This window comes from Mustela erminea, chromosome 2, assembly GCF_009829155.1.
Source record: "Mustela erminea isolate mMusErm1 chromosome 2, mMusErm1.Pri, whole genome shotgun sequence".
NCBI lineage: Eukaryota > Metazoa > Chordata > Mammalia > Carnivora > Mustelidae > Mustela > Mustela erminea.
This window is the reverse complement of record NC_045615.1, coordinates 715,081-726,578: the sequence shown is the minus strand read 5'-3', so window position 1 is coordinate 726,578 and position 11,498 is coordinate 715,081. Positions and strand designations below refer to the sequence as shown.

At 37.3% G+C, this 11,498-nt stretch overlaps 1 non-coding gene across 1 annotated transcript; it reads left to right on the top strand.

Annotated features, from left to right (window-relative positions):
• The first annotated feature begins 10,969 nt into the window (after positions 1–10,969).
• Positions 10,970–11,073, top strand: LOC116585431. Its single transcript, XR_004283621.1, has one exon. It is a non-coding gene; the product is annotated as a U6 spliceosomal RNA (small nuclear RNA).
• The last annotated feature ends 425 nt before the right edge of the window (positions 11,074–11,498 follow it).

Sequence of the window (11,498 nt, the reverse complement as noted above, 5' to 3'; positions counted from 1 at the left end):
AATGGAAACCACCAGTGTGATCCAGCCTGGTGAAGGTAACAGATCAAAGCTATATGCCAGAACTGGACCAGATATGCTCACTTACCTTATATTGAATTCTAACAACATGAGAAGTAAGTTTCACTATTTGTATCTTACCACTGAGGAAAACTCAGCATAGAATGTTGAGTAAGCAGTCCAACATCACACAACTGGAAGGGCTGGGACAAGACCAGATGAAAACTCAGGCCTAACCTTTACCTAAAACCATATGAACCATGGCCACTCTGCAGCTGGGAGTCTGGGAAGATCAGATTCATTCAGAATCTCAGGAGCCCTACTGACCACACAGTCCAAAGACAAGCTTTAGTACAAGATAGAGGTATAAGTGGCTTTGCTAGAAATTCAGAAACATCCCCAGAGATACCAGTTCGCCTTAGTGTGATCCTAGAGAAGTCATTTTATTTCTCATGTCTTCAACTTCCTTTTCTATAAAATGAAAGTAAGAGCTTCTATGAAGAATAGTGATACTTAAATGAGACCATGTCCATGAATGTTCTTCTTGGCCTGAGCAGCTTTTTCATTCCTTTCCTTCTTTCTCAACTCTAGGGTGACAGGGATAGGGATATCCTAGATCTTGTGGCACAGATAAGCAGTCTCCTTGAGTGGGGTTAGGAGTTTGTTCTAAAAAGCTTTCTAAGCTTTCCAGAGTGCCACCAGAGCAAGCTGAAAATTTGTTGGTTTCTACATCCTTAGTCTCTGGCCATATATTAATTTCTCCAGAGAAATTATTTCTCCAGAGAACTAGAATAAATAGGAATATATGTGAAGAGACTGATTACAAAGAATCAGCTCACACAGTTATGGAGGCTGAGAAGTCCCATGATCTGCTGTTTATAAGTTGTCAATCCAGGATACCCAGAGCTGTGTCAGAAGGCCTGAGAACAGCAGAAGATTAAGGCTGCAGCTCCAGCAATCAAGCAGGGAGGCAGGATTTCTCCTTCCTCTACCTTTCATTCTAAACCCAGGTCCTCCACAAACTGGGTGATCCTCACCCACACTGGGGAGAGTGATCTACTTTACTGGATTCACCCATTCAAATGCTAATCTCATCTGGCACACCCTCACAGGCATACCCAGAAAAAACATTCAAACGAATATCCTAGCACCTTTTGATCCAGTCACATAAAGTTAACTATCACAGGCCTCTTCTACCTGCTCTGTCTTCATCTTTTGGGAGGCTTGGAAAGAGAAAGTCAAATGGTCCCACAGGACATGAGTCATCCGCAGGCCCCAGTGCCAAGCCCCACTCATTTCCATCAGGGCAATAATGTGGCAATGGGATTTTGTCTCAGCAAACAACTCCTGGCATAATGCTGTGCATTGCAAAAATGACAACTAAAACATTGCGAGCACAAATCTAGTTATTAACCAATTAATTTACCAAACTATTCTTATTAAAGTAATTGCATGTTTCAAATGCATTTCTTTAAGCCAGATAATATTGAGGCTTTCTTTATGATGTGCAGCTTTCTTAGTGAACTCCTTGAACTTTGGTGAAAATGTTTTACAGCCTGAGAAGGAGCTTCCATAAGCAGTGTGGCAGAAAATGTTTAGGTCTTGGGTCCTGGTCCTGTTTCTGCTACTAATTGTTAGCTTTATAACCTTGTGCAAATGATTTCCTATCTCTAAGCCTCAGACCCATCATCTGTGGAGCGAAGAAGCAGCATTTCCAAGATGGCTTCCTCAGAGCATTACTACATATTCATATAACATCATTATATACTTTCATACATACATAAATAGGTGATCTGGGGAGAATATTTTCAACAGTGAAATGGTCAAAAACAAGTTTGGGAAACTGGGTGAAGCCATGTTTTTCAGGTTTTCTTACTGAATGAGCTTCTAGAGCTTTTTATAGGCTATTGGAAGGGGAAATCTAAAATGCAGTGCTAGAGTGCTTGGCTGGCTGGATTGGTAGAGCACGAGACTTTTGATCTCAGGGTCATGAGTTTGAGCCTCACGTTGGATATAGAGATTACTTTAAAAAATAAAATCTTGAGGGGAGGAGTTAAGATGATAGATAAGTAGGGGGACCGTAGACTTGCTGCATCCCTAGAACACAGCTAGATAGTTACCAAATCATTCTGAACACCCAAGAAATTAATCTGATTAAGAGAACAAACCTGTAAGTCTGCAAGTAGAAAAGCCACCACCTTCTGGAAGGAAGGGGTACAGAGAATTGATTTGGAAGAGTTAAGAACTGTGGGTGCTGTAGAGGGAAGGAAGCCCTGATTATGGAGATTATTGTAAGGTGTTATATAAGCAATGGAGTGTAAAATCTGAAGTTTTAGAAGTCTGCCACGACTAGGGTTGTGCTCTTAAAAGTGCTCCAGCAGGGAATGAGGACAAAGACCCAGAAGTGGACAGTGTGCTCTGAGGATCCCCTGTGTAACAAGAACAAGTGGTGCCAATGTGCTGCACTGTTCCCAAGCATGGGAGCAGGGACACCTGCTGAGGGCAGCAAATCTGGGTGCCAGCTCTCTGCTCCTCCACTCCAAAAACTCTGAACCATGTGCTGCTGTGCAACTGTTTTCCTGGCACCAGTCAGCAGATGGCAAAAGTGCAGCAAGCCCTCCCCCAGAGGATCAGAGTGGTCTCTACTGCAGAACTTCCTAAATTTGAAGTTTTGAAACCCTACTGTGTGCCTGAGATAAAACAGCTTGGACACAGGCAGGATGAAGGCAGGGATTTGATGGAATCCAGGGACAGAAGAGGGGCAATTATTTGCTCTTCTTGGTGGGCTCCAGGGCTAGAGAGTGGCCCAGCCATTTTTACCCTGCCAATCAGCACTGAAAGTCTCCAGGAAGCAAAAAGCAACACCTAATAGAGACCAGAGTCCCTTATACCAAGCCCCGTCCCCCTGTACCCTGCAAGTGCATCTTCACGAGGTCAAGTCCACCTGAGAATCAATGCAACAGGCCCTTCCCCAAGAAAACCAGTACAAACCCCTTCACATGCACCAAGTCTCCTGATCATAGAGTGCTGTAAATCTTCAGCTTTGGGGGAAATACAAGCTAACTTCCTTTTTATTTTTACTTTTTTAAATTATTCATGTATTTGTTTTTATTTTCCTATTATTTATTTATTTATTTATTTTTAGTCTTTTCATTTTCATTTTTTTCATATTTTTAGTTCTAACTTCTTTTAACAAGCAGAAGAAAACACACCCAAAATCCAGATTTTTGTTGTTGTTTTGTTGTTTGTTGTGTTTGTCTCTGGACAAAATGACAAGACAGGAGTTCATCCCCCCCAAAAAAAGAATAGGAAGTGGAACTTACAGCCAGGAATTTAATCAATACAGACATAAGTAAATGCCTGAACTAGAATTTGAAACAATAATTATAGGGATACTAGCTGGGCCACCATAAAAGCATAGACGACACGAAAGAATCCATATCTGCAGAGATAAAAGAACTAAAATCTAGTCAGGCCAAAGTTAAAAATGCTAAAACCAAGATGCAAACCTAAATGGATGTCATAAAAATGAAGAGTCACAAAGCAGAACAAAGCAGTGATACAAAAGATAAACTAATAAAAAAAATAATGAAGTTGAAAGAAAGAAGGAAAGAAAGGTAATGGATCAGGAAGGCAGACTTAGAGAATTCAGTGACTTATTAAAACAGAATAACATTCATATCATAGGAGTCCCAGAGGATGGAGAGAAAAAGGGGTAGAAGGTATAATTAAGCAAATTATAGCTGAAAATTTCCTTGATCAGGGAAAAGACACAGACATCAAAATCCAAGAAGCACAGAGAACTCCCATTAAATTTAGCCAAGACATATAATAGTCTAATTCACAAAATACACAAACAAGGAAAGAATCCTGAAAGTGGCAGGCAAGGGGAAAAAGCAACAAAGACTATAAAGGAACAGAGAACATCACCAGAAACACCAACTCTACAGGTAGCACACTGGCACTAAATTTGTATCTTTCAATAATTACTGAATATAAATGGACTAAATGCTTCAAACAAAAGACATAGGGTATCAGAATGGATAAAAACAACAACAACAACAAAAACACAAGATTCATCTATACAGTGCCTATAACAGACTCATTTTAGACCTAAAAATACCTGCAGATTGGAAGTGATGGGAGAGGAACCATCTATTATGCTAATGGACATCAAAAGAAAGCTGAAGTAGCCATACTTATATCAAAAACAAAACAAAACAAAACTTGAGTTTAAAACTAAGACTGTAACAGGAGATAAAGAAGGGCATTATATCTTAATTAAGGGGTCTATCCATTAAGAGGATCTAACAATTATAAATATCTATGACCACAACTTGGAAGAACCCAAATACACAAGTAATTAATTATGAACATAAAGAAACTAATTGATAATAATACGACAATAGTAGGGGGCTTTAACAACCCACTTACAACAATGCACAGATCATCTAAGCAGAAAGTCAACAAGGAAACAATGACTTTGAATGACACACTGGACCAGATAGACTTAACAGATATATTCAGAATATTTCATCCTAAAGCAGCAGAATACATATTCTTTTCAAGTGCACATGGAGCATTCCCCAGAATAGATCACATCATTGGGTCACAAAATCAGCCCTCAACAAGTATAAAAAGATCAAGATCATACCATATATATTTTCTGATCACAACATTGTGAAACTTGAAGTCAACTGAAAGAAAAAATTTGTAAAGACCACAAATACATGGAGGTTAAAGAACAATTTACTAAAGAATGGATGGGTTAACAAAGAAACTAAAGAAAAAAATAAAAAGTACATGAAAGCAAATGAAGATGAAAACACAAAAGTCCAAAACCTTTGGGATGCAGCAAAGGCAGCCCTAAGAGGGAAATATATCGAAATACAGGCCTACCTCAAGAAGTAAAAAAAAAAGTCTCAAATACATAACCTAACCTTACACCTAAAGAAGCTATAAAAGGAACAGCTAATAAAGCCTAAATCCAGCAGAGGAAGGGAAATAATTAAGATCAGAGCAGAAATAAATAATATAGAAACAACAACAACAACAGAACAGATGAGAAGATCAATGAAACTAAGAACTCGTTCTTTGAAAGAATTAATAATATTGATAAACAGTCAGCCAGACCTATCAAAAAGAAAAGAGAAGGGTCCCAAATAAATAAAATCATGAATGAGAAAAGAGAGATCACAGCTAACATCACAGAAATACAAATAATCATTAGAGAAAGTTAGGGGGAAATTATATGCCAACAAACTGGGAAATCTGGAAGAAATGGACAAATTCATAGAAACATACAAATTACTGAAACTGAAACAGGAAGAAATAGAAACCTTGAACAGACCCATAACCAGAAAAGAAATTGAATCAGTAATTAAAAGTCTCCCAGTAAACTCAAGTCCAGGGCCAGATGACTTCCAAGGCAATTCTATGAGACATTTAAAGAAGAGTTAATACCTATCCTTCTCAAATTGTTCCAAAAAATAGAAATAGAAGGAAAACTTCAATACTCTATCTATGAGGCCAGTGTTTCCTTGATTCCAAAACCAGATAAAAACTCCAATAAAGTGAACCCAACAGTTCATTAAAATAATTACTCACCACAATCAAGTGGGATTTATTTGTGGGTTGCAGACGTGGCTCAATATTCACAAATCATTCAATGTGATACACTGCATTAATAAAAATAAGGATGAAAACCATATGATCCTCTCAACAGATGCAGAGAAAGCATTTAACAAAATTCATTCTTGATAAAAGTCCTCAAGAAAGTAGGGATAGTTGGAACATCCCTCGACATCATAAATGCCATATATGAAAGACCCACAGTTAATATCATCTTCAAAGGGGAAAAGCTGAGCTTTTCCTATATGGTTAAAAATAAGAAAGGGTGGGGTGCCTGGGTGGCTCAGTGGGCAGAAGCCTCTGCCTTAAGCTAAGATCATGATCCCAGGGTTCTGGGATGGAGACCTCAGCAGGGAGTCCACTTTCCCCTCTCTCTCTGCCTGTCTATCTGCCTACTTGTGATCTCTGTCTGTCAAATAAATAAATAAGTAAACCTTTAAAAAAAATGAGTAAGACAGGGATGTCCACTCTCACCATTACTATTTAACATAGTACTAGAGGTCTTAGCCAGCAAACAGACAATAACAACAACTATAAAGACATCCAAATCTGCAAGGAAGAAGTCAAACTTTCACTATTTGCTGGTGACATGATACTCTATGTAGAAATCCCAAAAGATTTCACAAAAAAATTGCTAGAACTCATACATGAATTCAGCAAAGTCATAGGATAAAAAAATCAATGTACAGAAATCTGTTGCATTTGTATATACCAATAATGAAGCAGCAGAAAGAGAAATCAAGGAACTGATTCCATTTACAATTGCACCAAAACCCCTAAGATACCTAGGAGTAAACCTAATTGAAGAGGTAAAAGGCGTGTACTCTGAAAACTTTGGAGCACTTATGAAAGAAATTGAAGAGGACACAAAGAAATAGAAAAATATCCCATGCTCTGGAGGTTCCTCAAAATGTTGAAAATAGAACTGCCCTATGACCCAGCAATTGCACTATTGGGTATTTACCCTAAAGATACAAACGTAGTGATCCAAAGGGGCACGTGCACCCAAATGTTTATAGCAGCAATGTCCACAATAGCCAAACTATGGAAAGAACCTAGATGTCCATCAACAGATGAATGGATCAAGAAGATGTGGTATATATACACAATGGAATACTATGCAGCCATCAAAAGAAATGAAATCTTGCCATTTGCAACAACATGGATGGAACTAGAGCGTATCATGCTTAGCGAAATAAGTCAAGCAGAGAAAGACAACTATCATATGATCTCCCTGATATGAGGAAGTGGTGATGCAACATGGGGGCTTAAGTGGGTAGGAGAAGAATAAATGAAACAAGATGGGAATGGGAGGGAGACAAACCATAAGTGACTCTTAATCTCACAAAACAAACTGAGGGTTGCTGGGGGGAGGGGGTTTGAGAGAAGGGGGTGGGATTATGGACATTGGGGAGGGTATGTGCTTTGGTGAGTGCTGTGAAGTGTGTAAACCTGGTGATTCACAGACCTGTACCCCTGGGGATAAAAATATATGTTTATAAAAAATAAAAAATTTAAAAAAAAAAAGAAAAAAAAAAGAAAAATATTCCATGCTCATGGATTGGAAGAACAAATGTTGTTAGAATGTCTATGCTTCCCAAAGCAATGTAAACATTTAATGCAATCTCTATTGAAATACACCAGTATTTTTCACAGAGCTGAAATAAGCAATCCTAAAATTTGTATGGAACCACAAAGGACTCTGAATAGCCAGAGGAATGTTGAAAAATAAACTCAAAGAAGGTAAACTCTCACTCTTTGCAGGCAACATGATACTTTTATAGAAAACCCAAAAGACTCCAACAAAAAATTGCTGGAACTCATACATGAATTCAGCAAAGTCACAGGATATAAAATCAATACACAGAAGTCAGTTGCATTTCTATACACCAACAATGAAGCAGAAGAAGGATAAATCAAGGAATTGATCCCATTTACAATTGCACCGAAAACCACAAGATACCTAGGAATAAACCTAATCAAAGATGTAAAGGATCTATACTCTAGAAACTAAAACATTTATGAAAGATATTGAGGAAGACACAAAGAACTGTAAAAACATTCCAAATTCGTGGATTGGAGAAACAAATATTGTTAAAATGTCTATGTTTCCAAAGCAATCTACACTTTCAATGTAATCCATCCCTATCAAGATACCATCAACATTTTCATAGAGTTGGAAAAAATAATCCTAAAATTTGAATGGAACCAGAAAAGACCCTGAAAAGCAGGGTCTTTCTTTTTTTGTCAAAAAAGAAAAGTAAAAGTCAAATGTTAAAAAGTAAAATGTCAAAAAAGAAAAGTAAAGCTGGAGACATCTGAAGTCCATTCTGGACTTCAAGATATATTACAAAGCTGTAGTCATCAAGACAGTATGGAACTGGGCCTAAGACACATAGATCAATGGAATAGATAGAAAACCCAGAAATTGACCCACAATTATATGGCTAACTATACTTTAACAAATCAGGAAAGAATACCCAATGGAAAAAGACTGTCTTTTCAACAAGTGGTATTGGGAAAACTGTATAGCCACATGCTAAAGAATGAAACTGGACCATACATAAAAATAAACTTAAAAAAAAAAAAAACCCTAAATGTCAGGCAGGAAAATCATCAAACCCTTAGAAGAAAACATAGGCAGCAAGGGAAACAAAAACAAAATGAACTGTTGGGACTTTCTCAAGATAAAATGCTTCTGCAGAGTGAAAGAAACAAAATAATCAACAGAACCAAAAGGCAGCCTATGGACTGGGAGAAGATATTTGTAAATGACATAATGGATAAAGGGTTAATATCCAAAATCTACAAAGAAGTTATCAAACTCAACACCCAAAAAACAAATACCACCCCAAAAAACAAACAAAAAGAAATCCAGTTAAGAAATGGTCAGAAGATATGAATAGACACTTTTCTAAAAAAGACATCCAGATGGCCAATAGATACATGAAAAGATGTTCACCATCACTCATCATCAGGGAAATACAAATCAAAACCACAATGAGATATCACCTCACACCTGTCAGAATGACCAAAATGAATAACACAAGAAATAACAGATATGGGAGAGGTGTGGAGAAAGGAGAACACTCTTGTACTATTGGTGGGAATAAAAACTGGTACAGTCACTCTGGAAAACAGTATGGATGTTCCTAAAAAGGTTGAAAACAGAACTACCCTATGATCCAGCAATTGCACTACTAGGTGTTTACCTGAAGGATAAAAAAAAATACAGATTTGAAATGGTACATACACCCTGACCTTTATAGCAGCATTATCAAAAATAGCCAAACTATGGAGAGAGCCCAAATGTCCATCGAGTGATGAATGGATAATGAAAAGGTTATATATATATGTATATATGTACCACCTCTTCCTTATCCATTTACATACACACACACACAAACACACACACACACATATGTGTATGCATGTAATGGAATATGGATATGCATGTAATGGAATATAAGTGGAATATTACTGAACTACCATAAAGAATGAAATCTTGCCATTCTAAAGATGTGGGTGGAGCTAGAGTATGTTATGCTAAGTAAAATAAGTCAGTCAGAAAAAGACAAATACCATACGATTTCACTCACATGTAGAGTTTAAGAAACAAAACAGATGAACATATGGAGGGGGGAGAGGGATGCAAACCATAAGAAACTCTTAATGACAGAGAACAAACTGATGGGTGATGGAGGGAGGTGGGTAGGAGATGGGCTAGACGAGTGATGGGTATTAAGGAGGGCACTGGTATGATAATTACTGGGTGTTGTATGTAAGTGAGGAATCACTGAATTCTACCCCTGAAACCAATATTGCACTCCATGCTAACTAACCAGAATTTAGATTAAATTTTGAAGAAAAAAATACTTAAAAATAATAGATGAACAATGACTCTTGGAACAATTCAATGATGTATTTTATGGTGACTAACATAACACAATAAATAAATAAATAAACAAACAAACAAACAAATATTAAGAAAAATAAAATAATACTAGTAAATAAACAAAATAAAATGCAATGATTTCCACATTTGTCTGACTTCTAAACCATTTTTTCTTGTTTTTGTCACTGAACATCTCTAGAGGCTTGTGTTAATGACTAAACTTTAGAAAACACTGAGTTAAAGGCTCTTAGAGAGGCATTGTTTACAATGGCAACAAGGTGAAAATAAGCTGAGTAGTCACTGCTAACCTCCTTTCCTGCAGGGAATGCTAGGCAGCCCTATGAAGAGCAGGGCAGATCCACGTACGCTGGCATGGAAATTTTCCAGCTTGTTTCATTAAATGCAAAAAAACAAGATGCGAACTCAGTAAACTGTCCCCATTTATGTGTGTATGCTTGAGTGTCAGTGAAGAAGAGTTGATGCAAAGGTAAATATGAGTCTATAATTATACATAGTAAATTTCTCAGTGCATATAGAAGACACTATAGAGGGTTTCTTGCAGAGTGGCACTGAGTGTACAGATAAAAGGTGTTTTTATTTTTATTTTGTGCCATTAAGTATTGTTCAACTTTATTTTTACCAACTCATGTAATTATTTTTATAATTTAAAAAATAACACAAACTTTAAAAGCTTCCTGGAAACCCTTTTTGGTCTTTTTGTAATTTTGTGGTTTCCTGAATCCCAAATTGAGGCTAAGTTATGCCTGTCTTCTGAATGAGAAATGGTCAAGGCTTTATACCCTTGGGTCCACCAGAATACCAACTCTTCTGTATTTTTCCATCCCGAGATTGCAGGAACAGTTGGCTGACTGAGTACCCTGAGAATAACTGGCCCCTCTGTTTCGGGGGCCTACATTATGGGCTGCATCTAGATTTCCAGAAGGCCAAAGAACCCAGCCACGGAGGCAAGAATGGAATGTTGAATACCACTGTAGGTAAACATTAATAGGCAAATCATGACTAAGCACAGAATCCCAGAGTCCAAAAACATCTAATCTGGAAGGATCTTTCTACAAACCTGACACCTGAAGGAGAAAAATTGAAGACCATACTAAAGATTTCAGATCTGAAACTTCTGACTCTGAATCTGGGACAATTTATACAATGCAATGCTGTCTTCCAAAATGGGAAGAACATGCCCCCTCCCTTCTGTTCACATGGAGATGGGAAAATGTTCCTGGCTTGAAGGCTTTAAAATTGACCAAAAGGGGAAAGAACAAACAAACAAAAAACCCTGACCAAAGCTAGACACGATAGTCTAAAGAAGCAATGTCCAACCAGAAGAGGCAGAACCAGAAATGTGGAGAAGGAAAATTTGTTGAGCTAATTTAGCAAATTCTCAGTTTGATGAAAATTTGGGGAGAAGCACCAAGGTAAAGAAATAGAGTGCTCTTTTCAGTAGTACATAAACTAAATTTGGAATGATACAGAGATTATCATGACCCCTGTGCACAGATTATGTGCAAATTTGTGAAGCATTCCATATGTAAAAGAAGGAAAAGAAAAAAAAAAAAGAGAGAAGAGAAGAGAAAGGAAAGGAAAGGAAAAGAAAAGAGAAAGGGAAAGAAAAAAGAAAAGGAAAGGAAAGGAGCAGACCCAAATCAAGAGTCCAAGACAAATTTGTGGTGATGAAGGAAACTTGTGAGAAAAAAAAATTCATAGTTGTCTTTGGCATCTACTCTACATACCTAACAGGAATTAACTTCTCAACTAGTTATATATATTGTAAACTTAGTGGTAACTTTGAAGCACAAGGATAGTGTAGGTGGAGAATGAGCTTTTCTATCAAGTGAGTTATCCGAAGGATGGAAGGTCTTTTTTCAATGATAGAACTCTATAAATTTTTATAATGTTTATGGAAATCTTTATAAAAAGCACCATATGTCCCCCAGCCCTTTTAAAGAGAATCTACTGC